The following is a 13,652-nucleotide window of genomic DNA, read 5'->3' on the forward strand; positions in this document are numbered from 1 at the left end:
TTAGAGGCTGAGACAAGGCCAAAAAGGAATGGGCCCTACTTTCTTAATGTAACCGAGAGCCAAACAGGAACAATGGTGAATTGTTCCTTGATTGGGATATGGCGGCCATGCCAATCATTGTCTCCCACCAACTCCGCCTTCTTGAGAGCCTGCCTGGACCTGTCTGGGACCACCCAAAGCACATATGACCCCTGCATCCCAGCAACAGCTGGGTAGACCAGAGATGGATACATGACTCCTTATGGGCCAAACAGACTCTCACTTAAAAATTTGGAATTGAGACACTGGGAGACGGAGATGTTAAAGGAAAGCCTGTGTAGTACTGGACTAGAGCAACATTGTACCAATTCAAAGCCATTTGGAGCAGTAAACCTGAGAAAACAGATCAAGCAAGGAAGCCAGTCTGCTAGTAGAGGCAAGAGAACAGCAGAGCCTCAGAGAGAAAAGCAAAAATTACCGACTACATGGGTCTCTGAAAAATGTGAGACTGGCATCCCTTTCTGATTTTTCTACTACCTTCCTTGACTACCCAGGGCATATTCTCATATTTCTTCAGTAACACCATGTTTATATGAGTTTATCTGAGAACTTCTTTCCATTTCATTATAACCAAAGGATCCCCAGGACACAGTATTTCACCTCCCTGTTACTACCCTATTAGAGAAGGTGACTGAAAACCTTACTCTCCTTAGGTCTCAAGGAAGACAAGGCACCACAGCCTTGAAAACGTCGCAATCACAGACCACTGCAAACTCCCTGAAAAGACCAACCCCAAGAGGCAGCCGTGAGTCAGAAGAATTTTAAATAATTTTCCCAGGTGTTAACAGTTAAGTATACAAGATGAATATACTTTTTCAAAAGTCTTTATACTATAGCGAAAAAAATAAACAAGAACTTTCCAGTGCTTTTTTGAAGAAGAAAATCAACCAGGCTCTCAAGCCATTAGTGCTGTTCCAACAGAATCAAAGCCAGCCTGACTCATGATGGTCCCAAGTTACACAATAATCTATCAAGGATTAAGCCTTATGGGTTTCAAATATACATAATGTGCAAACAGATGCCTGGTTAAATATGTAAAGAAGTGAGGCTAGAATAAGGAACAGTCTGGAAATGGCTAGAGGCAGAAGAATAGAGATCCCTTGTGCTCTGCTTGATCCTGGGAGGAAGAGAAACGTCAAAACATGTATTAGACAGTCCCTGCCCTCAAAGAATTCCTAGCCTAGCTGAGAAGACAGCTCCCCCCCCCCCAGCCCCCGTCCCGGACAAACAGCTCAGATCCAGAGCAGATAGTGACAGAGGCTAATTGGAAGTCTCAACAAAGCGTGATGGGATCACGGAGGCAGAAGCAATTAATCACATTCAGCCAGACAGCCGACAGTTAGCCCAAGCTCATCCAGGGCTGTCATTTGGAAAATAAATCCACTCTAACAGTTATCATGAAATTGCATCCATGATCTTTGCATCCCATCAGTCCATACCTTTTATCTGATTAATCAAAGTCTACCCCCTCCTCTTCCAGGGATAACAACATCTGTTTATCATTCCCTCCAAGAGTTCTTAATATGACACAACGACCTTTATCTCTAGAAAATATCCTCCCTCTGTAAGGCAACAAAAATGAAGATAATATCCCCCAAAGAGTTCAAGACCATAAATATAAATGACCAAATGGCTTGGTGTTTATTCCATAAATCGGCTGCTGGAATTCACATTCCATTCAACTGTTTGCTGAGTTAAAAACATTCAGACAAACAGCGTTAAAGTAAAAATCATGTATCTGCAAAATAGTTATTACAGCCTTAGTCAGAGGTTCTCCTGCGTATCAAGCAACACTGATCATGAGGGAGGGAGATGCAAGAGGGAAGAGATATGGGGACATATGTATGTGTATAGCTGATTCACTTTGTTATAAAGCGGAAACTAACACACCATTGTAAAGCAATTATACTCCAATAAAGATGTTAAAAAATAATAAATAAAATGATAAATAAAATCATCAAAGAGTCAGTACAAAAAAAAAGACGGTAAAATACCTCATTAATAATTTCTATATTGCTTACATGTTGAAATAATAATATTGATACTTTGGTTGTATTAGGTTAAATAAAACATATCAAAATGAAAAAAAAAGAAAAGAAACACTGATCAAATTATATACACTAACTCCCGACAACAATAACAACAAAAAACAAGTACACGTAAAAACAGGTGAGATCCCAGTATGATCTGTAGTTTTGTTAATTGTATTGTGCCAATACCAATTTCCTGGTTCTGATAATGCACTATAGTTAAGCAAGATGTCACCACTGGGTGATGGGTACATAGAACCACTCTGTATTATTTTTCAACTTCTTGTGAGTCTACAACTACATAGGTTAAAAAGAAAAGCCCTTTATCACATTTATAACTAGTTTTGCAGGGCTTTGCCCATATAAGCAGTTCCCTTTTCCTCCTAGATTCTAATACTTTGATATTAAGCCTCAAAACTTGCAGGTGCAATGCTAAGAACACATCATCCCAGTCCTGGGAGTGGCAGCCAGCAAGGGGGCATTTCCACTGAGTTTACACTCTCTGCAAGGAGTCCAAGAAAGTTAACTTCCTCAGCCTAATCTCACCATGGACCAGTTCCCTACTGAACTCCCGGCTTTGCTGTACCACTAACTAATACCCCGTCCCTAGCCCACTGTCCCCAACACCCGCTCTCTCTCTCTCTCTCTCTCTCTCTCTCTCTCTCTCTCTCTCACACACACACACACACACACACACACACACAAATCAGAGGGACAATTAAAGATGATTAAGAAAAGCAAAACCAGCAGAATCTCTCACCCACAAAACTCACCTCCTCCCAAGACTTAACCTGAATGAACTTCAACCAGTTTGGCTCTAAAAGTCTAAAGAACTGGCTCCAGTGGAATTCAAAACACAAGAAGCAGTCTAAGAAACTGTTATCCTAAACTCTTCTCAAAGGTACCCAGACATGCAAGCCCCCTTGGAGATCAGCACCTTAGCAGTTATTTATGTAGTTCATTCTCCACCCCTAGCCCAGCTCAAAGTGTCAGGTAACACAAATTGAGCTCCCTGGCTTAAGACTTATACAATCTTTCAAGAAAATTTTATAGCCTCTGATATTGGCATTCTTGAGCAGTTTCCAAGACAAAATCCAGGCATCTCTATAATCTATTAGATTTGTGAGAACTTTAGTACTGGGTCTGCAGCACAATGATTAAGAACAAAGAATTGCATGATGGAGGAATCAAATCCCGGTAGTATCTCCCTGGGTGCATATACCACCATTTACTACCCAAATAACTTTGGGCAGGTTACTTAAATTTTCTGTGGCAGTTTCCATCTGGAAAACGGAGATAATGATAGGATTAGGATCCTGCCACACAAGATTCTCATGAGTATTTCAGTAAGTGAATACGTGTCAAGGGTTCAGAACACTGCCTGCCATAGAGCAAGCACCCTTACAGGGTTGTCTACTATTATAATTGTTGTTGTTATTGTTGTAGTTGTTCCAATAACTTTTTATTGAGCGCCTAGGTCCCAAACTTCATGAATCTAAGATAAAAGAAAGTGCAGCTTTTATTCTGGAAGAATCGTATATTACCAAGTATGGGGACATAGAAGGATGAGACCATGCAGGTGTCCCCAACCCCAAAGAAACACCTTTCTTAGCTTCTAGCCTGAGTATTGCACTCACAGAACCTGTGAGTCACAGATGGTGAAGGCCTAAGATTGAGAAATCTAAAGGTTTGGATAAACTTCAACAGGGCAGACTTGTGAAAGTCACAGTGGTTTGTACCGCCCTGCCCCTCCCTTGTCCACCTTTCACCTTAAAATCAACAAATTCCCCCAAATAGTGCACGGTCTCTCACGAAGCCTGGGCCATCAGACAGGTTTTTCAAGTCCTGCAGATAATTCTATTAAAACATACCAGCCACCCTAATAACACTGAAACTACTGGCCACGCCATTCTTTTTCCTACTTGGCCCTCTTCCACAGAGGATACGTTCATGGTCACCCACCACCGACATCCCTGGGATGGAGAGAGGGATTCCCAGTAAAGGAAGGCCTTATATGGAGGAGAGTTTTGACCCATACAGACAGGGTTCGCACGAAACAGTTCTGAGAAGCAAGGATCTTCGTGGTTTCCGAAATGCTGCCAATCACACAAAAGAAGCCCGATGCATGATTTTCAAGCCAGTTTTGTAAAAGAAAATGACTCCAAATCCCTAAGTGTGTGAAGCCAAAATTGTAAATATGCTAAAATCCCTGGAGCTGTTTCATATTATTTATTATGATTCTTCTTGGCACCCCAAAAGTGGACTCACAGAGCTCTTTATTAATTTACACACCATCAATGGGGTTCACAGATGGTGAGACCCACACACGCAGAAGACCAAAAGCCTTGGCCAAAATCCCAACAATGTGTAAATAAATACAGCTCGGAAGGACCCAGAGTGTTGCTCAGCCCCAAGCCCTGTTGCTACCACTGGTGCTGAGGCGGGACCAAACAGATACCCGGGGTAAAACTGAAAGTCAATGGCTCGGGCCACCAGGAAGCAGGCTCCAAGTCCAAGGTCAAGGTTTTCAATACCATCCTTTTCAGGTGAGTCACTTGACTCAAATTAATTCTCATAAGGGTTTATAAGGACTCGATGAGTGACAGATCCACCTAATGTGAGCAGAGAAGGAATTAAGAGATCTGAAAGCTGCACTTTTGCATTGAAAAGGCTCGGGGCAGTTTTGATGTATCTTCCCCTTATAGAAAGTAAATCCTAACTTAGGGCACAGACATCAGTTCTTTTAAAGACCTAGAGTTTCCACTGAAAGTGAGGATCATTTTAGTAGTGCTAACTGAGCAGATGAGAGCACTAAATAATTACTATCTTACAGTATGCCAAACTTTAACAAAATAATTATAATTTTTAGTAACTGTAATTTAAAATTTTTTGATAAATCTTTTATGTAATCTTGAGGCTTAGATTTCATATTTTTTTTAAAGCAAAGGCTTTTCTTCTTTTAACATTTTGTTTATTTATTTATTTTAATTTTTGGCCGTGCCCAGTGTTAGTTGCGGCACGTGGGCTCTTCGGTGCGGCACACGGGCTTCTCTCTAGTTGTGGCACGGGCGTTCTCTCTCTCTAGTTGTGGCACACGGGCTCCAAGGTGCGTGGGCTCTGTAGTTGCGGCGCGCAGGCTTAGCTGCCTGGTGGCATGTGGGATCTTGGTCCCCCGACCTGGGATCGAACCCACGTCCCCTGCATTGGAAGGCGGATTCTTTACCACTGGACCACCAGGGAAGCCCCCAGATTTCATATTTTTATGGTGATATTCAGCTGCAGTATTTGCTTCTATTGAAAACTGATTTTAACATTTGGTACTTAGCCAAAATGTGTATTAGGTGCATTTCCAAGATTATACAGAAAACCTGCAGCACGGTGAACCTAATTGAAGTACAAAGGAAATGTAACTGTGGGTCATGTGAAGGATGCAATTTTTCTGAATTCCCAATAAATAATCTTCAGCTCAGGAGGAAAAAAAAAAAAAAAGACCTAGAGTTTATTCCAGATCAATCTAGCACATTCAGGATATTTTTGAAGCATACAGCTACACTGTTTATTATGTGTCTGACTGTTTAGCATTTTTGTTTATATTTTAGTTATCTTTACATTTGTGTACAAATCTTATATAAGTATCTGTTATAATCAAAAATAAAAAAAGAAGAAATGAGAGTGTGTCAATTGAAAATTCAGGCCCACTGACATCAAATGGTCATCCTGATATGGAGAAGACAAACCCAGACAGTGAAGGAAGGGAACCACCGAGGCCCTTGAATTATCTTCTTTTATAAAGAAAAGTTCAAATGAGGGACTCTCTTTACTGAGTCAGCTAAAAGGATTCAAAATTACAAAGAGCAAAAAAAAAAAAAAAAAAAAAAAAAATTACAAAGAGCCAAAACTCAGTTTTGAAACGCTCTTCCTGTTTATGGTGAATAAATTCCCCAAATGCAGAGGAATTAGATTTTAATGAAAGTCTCTGCTAGCATGTTCTTTGCTCAATCGCATGTTGGCTAAACTAGCTTAACCCTTCCTAGAACCTAGAAATTCTGACACAGTGATCAACCCGATGGGGACCAAGTTACTGACTGCTCCTAAGATACAGTCAGCTTTATTTTCCATCTTATAATCATAGTTTAGTTCCATTTTGCGGACACTACGGATTTCACTGTCTATCTCTTCTACACTTAGGCCAGTGGTTCTCCAGGTGTGGTCCCCCAACCACAGCAGCAGCAGCAGCTCCGGGGAACTTGTTAAAAATGCAAATTTTTGCGGCCCCACTGGAAACCTACTGAATCAGAAACCCTAGGGGCGGGGCGAGCTTGTGTTTAACAAGGCTTCCGGGTGATTCTGATGCACGCTAGAGTTCGAGCACCACTGCCTCAGGCCATGGAAACCCCATCGTGTGTGTTACTCAAACATCTCCCAGGCTTCACCAGGGTGGTGGCCCTACGGATGTCTCAAACACATAGCTCCTCCGTCCATGTCCGTCACCCTCCTTGCAAATGGCAGGAACTCAGACTTTCTCCTTTCTTAGGTCTCTCTGGAAGTCTCAAAATCGGGTTGCCTCTCACAGGCAACCTCTACTCCAGCTCCGGTTCCACATCTCTCTAGAATGACAGAGGTTCCATGGTCCACTGTCACTCTGCACTGACTTCGTGCTACTCAGATCCGAGCACATTGGTCCTCCACCCATGGGCCACCATCACACCCCACCCTGAGCCCCAATGCCCTTGGGACACTGCTAACCCCCTCCTTCCTGCAATCACACCCCTGGCCCTCTCTCCATCTCTCTGGGAACCTTGCTGCTGTCTCTGGGCCATAGGAAACATCTATCCCCCACCAGGCCTCCCTCATCAGTCGGGGAGCCCAGCTAGCTTCCTTTGGCTGAAAGCTATAAGCCTGGTCCCAGAAGCAAAGAGCGCCAACTAGTGGGGGTGTGAAGAGCTAAGAAGATTTTTTTTTTTAAGCAGGATTTACAAAGGCTGATGATTCCTACGAGAGAAATAGGAGATCCAAGTTTTCTCCAGCACTACACAAGTCAAAGAAATGAGAGGAACATCCTATCCTGGAAATTGACTGACGCAGAGTCTTTAGGGTGGACAGAAGACAGCACTGAGGTTGCAGCCGTGAATGTGTGTATGTAAGACAGACAGAAAAAGAGAAACGGAGAGAGAGACAGCAGTCGTAGTGAGTTCCCCCTGTCATTGGCAGGCAGATAAGTTACTCGATGGTCTCCTGTGTCTGATGGTAACTTACACAAAAGTGTGAAAGCAGCAGGAGTGTAAAACATTAAGGTCATCTCATCACTGGGAGATGTTACAAAGATCCCCTGAAAAACTTTAAACCAGGGACAAAAACCAAATCCAGGTAAGTAGCTCACAAAATGACTGTGCTCTGGACACTTAGATGGAGCTGTCCTTCAGTCTGGGGACTATTTCGAACCTCTCCCTGCCCCTGCAATATCAGTGCTGGCTCCGATTTTAAAAGCTTCCCCCCAGCACATAATTTCAAATATCCTCAAGAGGGAAACAGCATCCCACTGAAAATGAAACTCCTGAAATAATCCAAGAGCTAAGAGAAGAGGAACAGGAGCAGCTGTGGGTTAAATTTAAAATAATAAAGAGCAGCAAATATTAAAAACTAGAGATTTTAAATAAAGGGGGACATCCTAAATTTCTCTGTCTAGATAAGGGTGGATAAAGAACAAACACTAGCAAAGTTTCTATAAGAAACCAGGGAGGAAATCTTTCAAACTTTGGGGCCCGTTCAACTCTGCCATATAAAGTGCAAAAGCAGCCGCTGAAATAAACAAATGGGCGTGGCCATGTTCCAATAAATTTTATTTACAAAAACAGGTGACAGGTCAGATTTGGCCTGCAGCCTACGGTTTACCAGCTCCTGGGTATCAAATGTATGTATGTATGGAGTGCAGAATTGGGCAGAAATTATATATATCTTTATATATAAATATATTTATTTCTAATAAATATATTAGAAAGTATATTTCATCTGCTCTTTTCAAGAAAGAATATGATAATCAATATAATAATATTCCTTCCTCAGATACTCCTGTGTCTAGATGGGAAGATCTCCCCTCACACACTAATTTGTGTCACTCATCTGCACTTCTCATTGTAGACTACATTATTCTCCCTTGCATCAAGTCCCTGTCTTTGTGCCCCTGAGAAAGGGATATTATAAAATGGAGTATTATCCTGCTTCTTCAAAATAAGCAGATGAAATGTACTGTCTAGAGCTGGCTAGTCCCCTCATCACGTGTGCTTATACTTGACACCAGGTCCAGACCTCAGTGTCAGGGAAGGTGCAGGCAACGAACATGCAAACAGGCAAACCAGGCATCATCTCCCACCACAGGGTTCCTGCCTCTAAATGAGATGGACACTGAATCCCAAAGTCATGAGCGTGACTTGGCTGGTCCCCCTGCAACACCAGCTGGGGTTACGTCACCTGCCCAAGTTCAACATCTGGAAATCCGCACAATGACCCTGGTGGATGGATGGGAGTGGTGCTCAGGGAGCATTCTTCCAAGTTCATGGGGACTGCAAACAAGACATTGGGCAGATGGCAAAGGCCTAAAGGAAGAGTTATGATTTGGTTCCTCACCCCTGTACTTCATCCCACATCAGCAATCTCTCCAGAGCAAAGCTCCCGGGAGCCCATAGATCTGGCCACTCTGAAAGCACAAGAGAGAAAATTCCAGAGCCGCAGAGAAAAAACTCTGACAAGCCTCAAAAATGGTCAGGATTCATTTGCTTTGTAACATTAGGACACACAATCTGAGGATACCAACGTACAGGCTCCCTTCCTCATATGGATTTTCTTAACAGCCAGGGGAGCAGTTGAATGTCCATAAGAAACACATAAATCTACCGCATATGTACACGTCTGGCTCAGATGGTTTGCATCAGACTTAAAAGAGAAGTTGTCCTCTTTCTTCTCAAATCTAACAGTGAAGAATCCCAAAAGACACGAGAAGCTCTCAGAATGAATCAACCACAAACAGGAAACATTTCCTAACAGGACCAATTATGGATGGACGGAGGTGGGGGAAACAGCTCTTCCTATGCGTCTGGAGCACAATCAGTAAAATCATCCCAGGTCAGCCGAGGACCCTCCCCCGCCTCCTCCTTGTCTCTTGTCCGACTTGATGACTTCCAGAACTAGGATATAAAAAGTCTCTGCAGCAGGAAGGGATACCAACCAGAACAGTATGGGCCTCTGAACGACAGGTGTCTGCGCCGTTGGACCTGGACCACAGAAAAGAGAAATTCTCTCTTCTGTTGCCACCGGTGCAGATGGATGGAATCTGAGGCTCATTTCCTCAGCAGGCAAAAACCCAGGGAAGAGGAACTGGGAAAGGTCACGTCCAAACAAATCTATCAAGCAAACTAAGAGAGTCCCGGAATATGCAGACGGACGTGCACCGCCCACGAGAGGAGAAAGCAAGCCCTGACTTGAAAGAGTCAGCTTCTCTGAGGACCCCTCCTGCAAGTGGCCCGGAGAAAGCCCTACATGCTCAGCTGGTCAGACGGGTCCATGAAGGCAGGAAGCCACGAGAAAAGGTGCAGCCCCTGACAGATGGGGAATGTTCTCTGTGATTCTTCCAGCAATGAGCGACTCCCTCCACCTGTAACACTAAAACTCACATGACATTAGCACTTGATACAAAACACATGGGAGAGCCTCAGTTTTACAAGGTCTTCTTACCCTTCGGCCCCCAAAGAAAGAGAATCCCGTTCCATCTAAGATAGCTTTATAATGTGCTTAACACAAGGCTGGGAATTTTTAGCAAAGTTAGCAAGAATTTATAGTAATATTCCAGTACTGATTATCTTATTAACAACATCAGTAATAATATTCGTGGCAGTCACTGAAGCACATGTTCCTCCCAGAGATGAAAGCTAAGTCGCCATTAAGCAAACCCGTTGAGTTAGTGAACACATTACCTTCTGTAAGCATAGCCACTGAAGTTATCCTCTCAAAGTCCACACACCCATGTGTAGAAACTGGAAGCACATGCCCCTTCTCTCCCTCCGTTTTCTAATCCAGGAATCAGGGACGTGGGTTGATCAATTACTGATGCTAGAAACCAATGCAACTAAAATGTACCACCTTGCCTGCTCCCGGGTTGCTTTTCTTGGTACCAAGACTTTTCTCTCCTCCATCATATGGTGCGATGATGGGACTGCCGCTGCCTCCTCTGGGTTTAACATTCTCAGCATCTCCTCCATTTTCTTGATATTGCTTTCCTTTCAAGGGCCCTGTGACTGCATTTTACTGCCTAAGGAAGGGAATTTGGGGTCTTTTAAGCTCCTGGGTGATTTGGAAAGAATACTGGCCTCTGTTTCTGGCCATGACCCAATAGGATGCTTTCTTCACTTCGTCTCTTCCACCCATCTCTTCCGTGTCTGGCTCTCAGCCACCACCCAGGTAAAGCTCATCTCTCACCTAGCTCCTAAGAGGCCTCCATCCACACCTCCACCAGCCAACCGGCCTTCCCGATGGTACCCGAGGGATTTCTCTGAAAGACGGACGGTAGGTGTCATTCTCCCCTCCTGAATGACTCTCCGTGGGTTTTTATTTTCTGCTGGTACAATTCAAACTCCTTAGTGCTACCTTTAAAAAGGCCTCCACAACACAACTCCCACCGAACTTTCTCTTTTCCCTTCCGCACAGGCCCTCACAAACCCCACCCACCAGCACCACAGAATGAGCTCTCTTCCTCCCCCATTGAGCCCTGCTGCCCCTCCCCCAGCCCTGCACGCCTTTCCCACACCCTCACCCCCCAACACTTGCTCACCTTCTACTCACCCTGCAGGATCCACCTCAAGGGCTGTGCATCCCACAAAGTGATCTTTAGTCCCTGCTCAGGGCCTCTGCCCCACTGTGCTTACACTCTGACACAGATTCAGGCTTATGTTACAATTACTGATCATCACGTCTATCTTCTCCACAAATTATAAACTCCTTGATAGTCTTCAACCCCCAGGAGCCCCAGCACCAACTCTGCTGCCTCACACACAGTAAACAATCAACAGATACAAACCAAACTAGGAAATGAGTAAACGCAACTAAAACACTGGGAAAGAGCGAAGGGTCTAAACGTACCCTTTGCTTCACCTTGCAACCTGATCAGACCCACTGAAAACAGCTGCTTAGAGCAGTGAGGACTTTCATAGCTATCCGCCTGCCCCTGGGATTCATAAAGAGATGCTCTCATTCTATCTGAACCAAGGAGTACTAACCTTCTGTTGTTCTGCGAGGCCTAGATATTTTCCAGTAAGCCATGATAAACGCAGGGATTTATTGAATACGCATCTCACCACCATCCCTCACTAATTAGGCAGTTAAATTCTACAAGCAGACTGAGCCTGAGAGGGTCTCACGGCTGGAACTACAGGGATCTTCCGACACTATCAGAACTTGGGAGACTATTTTGGGTCACCTGGTCGTGGCTTCTGAAGTGAATCGAAGTAACATGAAATATGACCCAAGCAAAGACCCTGGTCTGGAGCTGAATCGCCACAAGTCACAGGAACGAAACGCATGGTCTCTAATAGGGATTCTGCCGTAATAGGCAAGATATTCTCTTGCCATCAAGAAGGCAGAGAACGGGAGTATCCATTCCAGAACCTTCGCAGATCGGTCACACCTACGGTCCCCATGGGCACCACAGACACTGCAAACACTGTCAGCCACATTCTAACTACACAGTCAGGGATGCAGAGGATACATTCATGGTGGTTTTCAACAGGCTGACCTGGCATGACAGTCTCACTGAAAAGGAGACACGATGGAACCCACACCTGAAGGTGTGGCGGGCACCCCACGTGGTTCCCAGGGGAAAGGGGCTCCAGGCAGAGAGAACAGGCAGGACGGGGGCTTTGAGGCAGGGGTCTGCCTGGTATATCTGAGCCACAGCCAGAGTGGAGGAAGCAAGGGGAGAAAGTAGAGGGGGGAGGGGGGAGCTCCTGCCGGACACTGAAACCACTGTAAACACTTTGGTTGTGATGCTGACAGGTGGGGAGCGTGTTTGAAAAGCACAGGAAGGTTTTGAGCGGTGTGTCTGACCTAAAAGGTGCCCCCTGGCTACTGTCTGGGGACAGATGGTGGAAGGGCAAGACAAGAGCAGAGGGGCCAATTCTGGAAAAGGCCCCACTGAATGCACGCACGCACCACACAGCTGCTGTCTTGAGTTAGGGTCGATGCACCTGCTACCAACATGGATTTAAGAACGTCCAGGGGTGTCCCCCTCACCTACCCCAGCAGCTCTGGACAGAAGCACCGCGGCAGCCCTAACAAGGGAGAGCTCGTGACTCTGGATGAAAGAGAGATTTCTGCAGCCCTTCAGGCCCTCTACACGGCAGCTCTCAGCAGAAAGACGATCAATGAACTCAGTCCAGCTTTAAACATGGGGAGTTAGAGAGGTCACCCCAAATGAAAAGGAAACCAAGACCAACCTTCTCGTGGGAGCTCCCCTGTTAACATGGAGAACAGGCGCACCGCCAGGGAAGAAAGGCAGCCGGCCAACGCCGACGGCTCAGGACTCCGCACAGTAATCGGTCTCAAAGAGCAGCCCTTCAGAGCGAGGTGTGTGGCGAGGCCTCTCAGAACCGGCCCTTCTTTTCCTGCCGCCAAACAAAAGAAAGGGGGGGGTCAGTGTTACACACTCCGGTGGCTTTAAAGCCCAGCTGTGTCCCAGGCCTGCCGTCCCTCCACTGAGTCACAGCCGAAGGTGCAAGCAAAGCGCTCTCTGCGCCCCTCCCTTGGTCTCCCCCAGGCACGGCTGATACCCCACAGCTTCCCAGCCAGTAACCCCCACCCTGCAACGAGCTCAGCGCTGGCCACGTCCAAGGCCTTGGGCGAGTCACTAAACACCTCTGGCCTCCCCTTCCTCCTCTCTACGATGAGAATTCAGTGAGATCATTCATGAATGCACCCCTTACCTGGACGGCACTCAGGCATGGGGAGTTACTCTTGGGATCATTATTGCATATGTCCGTGAATGCATGAGAAATTTATTTCTTGGAAGCAATGTAAAATAACAAAAAGATTCACCGGTACCAGTAAGCAAGAGATGCATCATCATTAAACAACAAAGTGATAAAAACAGGGTGGTGACACATTTTGTATACAGATGGGCCATTTTAAACATGTATTTAAAGTAAAGAAGACCCACCTCAAGCAAAATGCCACCTTCCCCAAGAACTTGACCCTTCGTGAACAGATAAACCTCATCAGTACTTGCAAGGGAACTGCTAAGATGAGCCCATTTAGACGCTGATATGACAGCACTTAAAATACTCCTTCTGGACACGAATTCAGCAGTAAAATACATTAGACGCATTTAAAGTTCACACCCTTGGATCCAGTAAATCTGTATCTCGAATTTTTAATCTAGAGATATAATAAAAGATGCAGGGCTTCCCTGGTGGCGCAGTGGTTGAGAGTCCGCCTGCCAGTGCAGGGGATACGGGTTCGTGCCCCGGTCCAGGAGGATCCCGCATGCCGCGGAGCGGCTGGGCCCGTGGGCCATGGCCGCTGGGCCTGCGCGTCGGAGCC

General features: G+C 45.3%; 1 protein-coding gene across 3 annotated transcripts in view; it reads right to left on the reverse strand.

Moving 5' to 3' along the window:
• Positions 1-13,652, reverse strand: part of TIAM1 (TIAM Rac1 associated GEF 1) — a 400,889-nt gene that overhangs the window by 261,916 nt on the left and 125,321 nt on the right. For all 3 annotated transcript variants that reach the window (XM_033418176.2, XM_049710489.1, XM_049710491.1), the window contains one exon: positions 12,551-12,718. The gene's annotated coding sequence lies outside the window, so the exon portion shown is untranslated. The remainder of the gene's footprint in view (positions 1-12,550; positions 12,719-13,652) is intronic.

This window comes from Orcinus orca, chromosome 5 (assembly GCF_937001465.1).
Source record: "Orcinus orca chromosome 5, mOrcOrc1.1, whole genome shotgun sequence".
NCBI classification, from domain to species: domain Eukaryota; kingdom Metazoa; phylum Chordata; class Mammalia; order Artiodactyla; family Delphinidae; genus Orcinus; species Orcinus orca.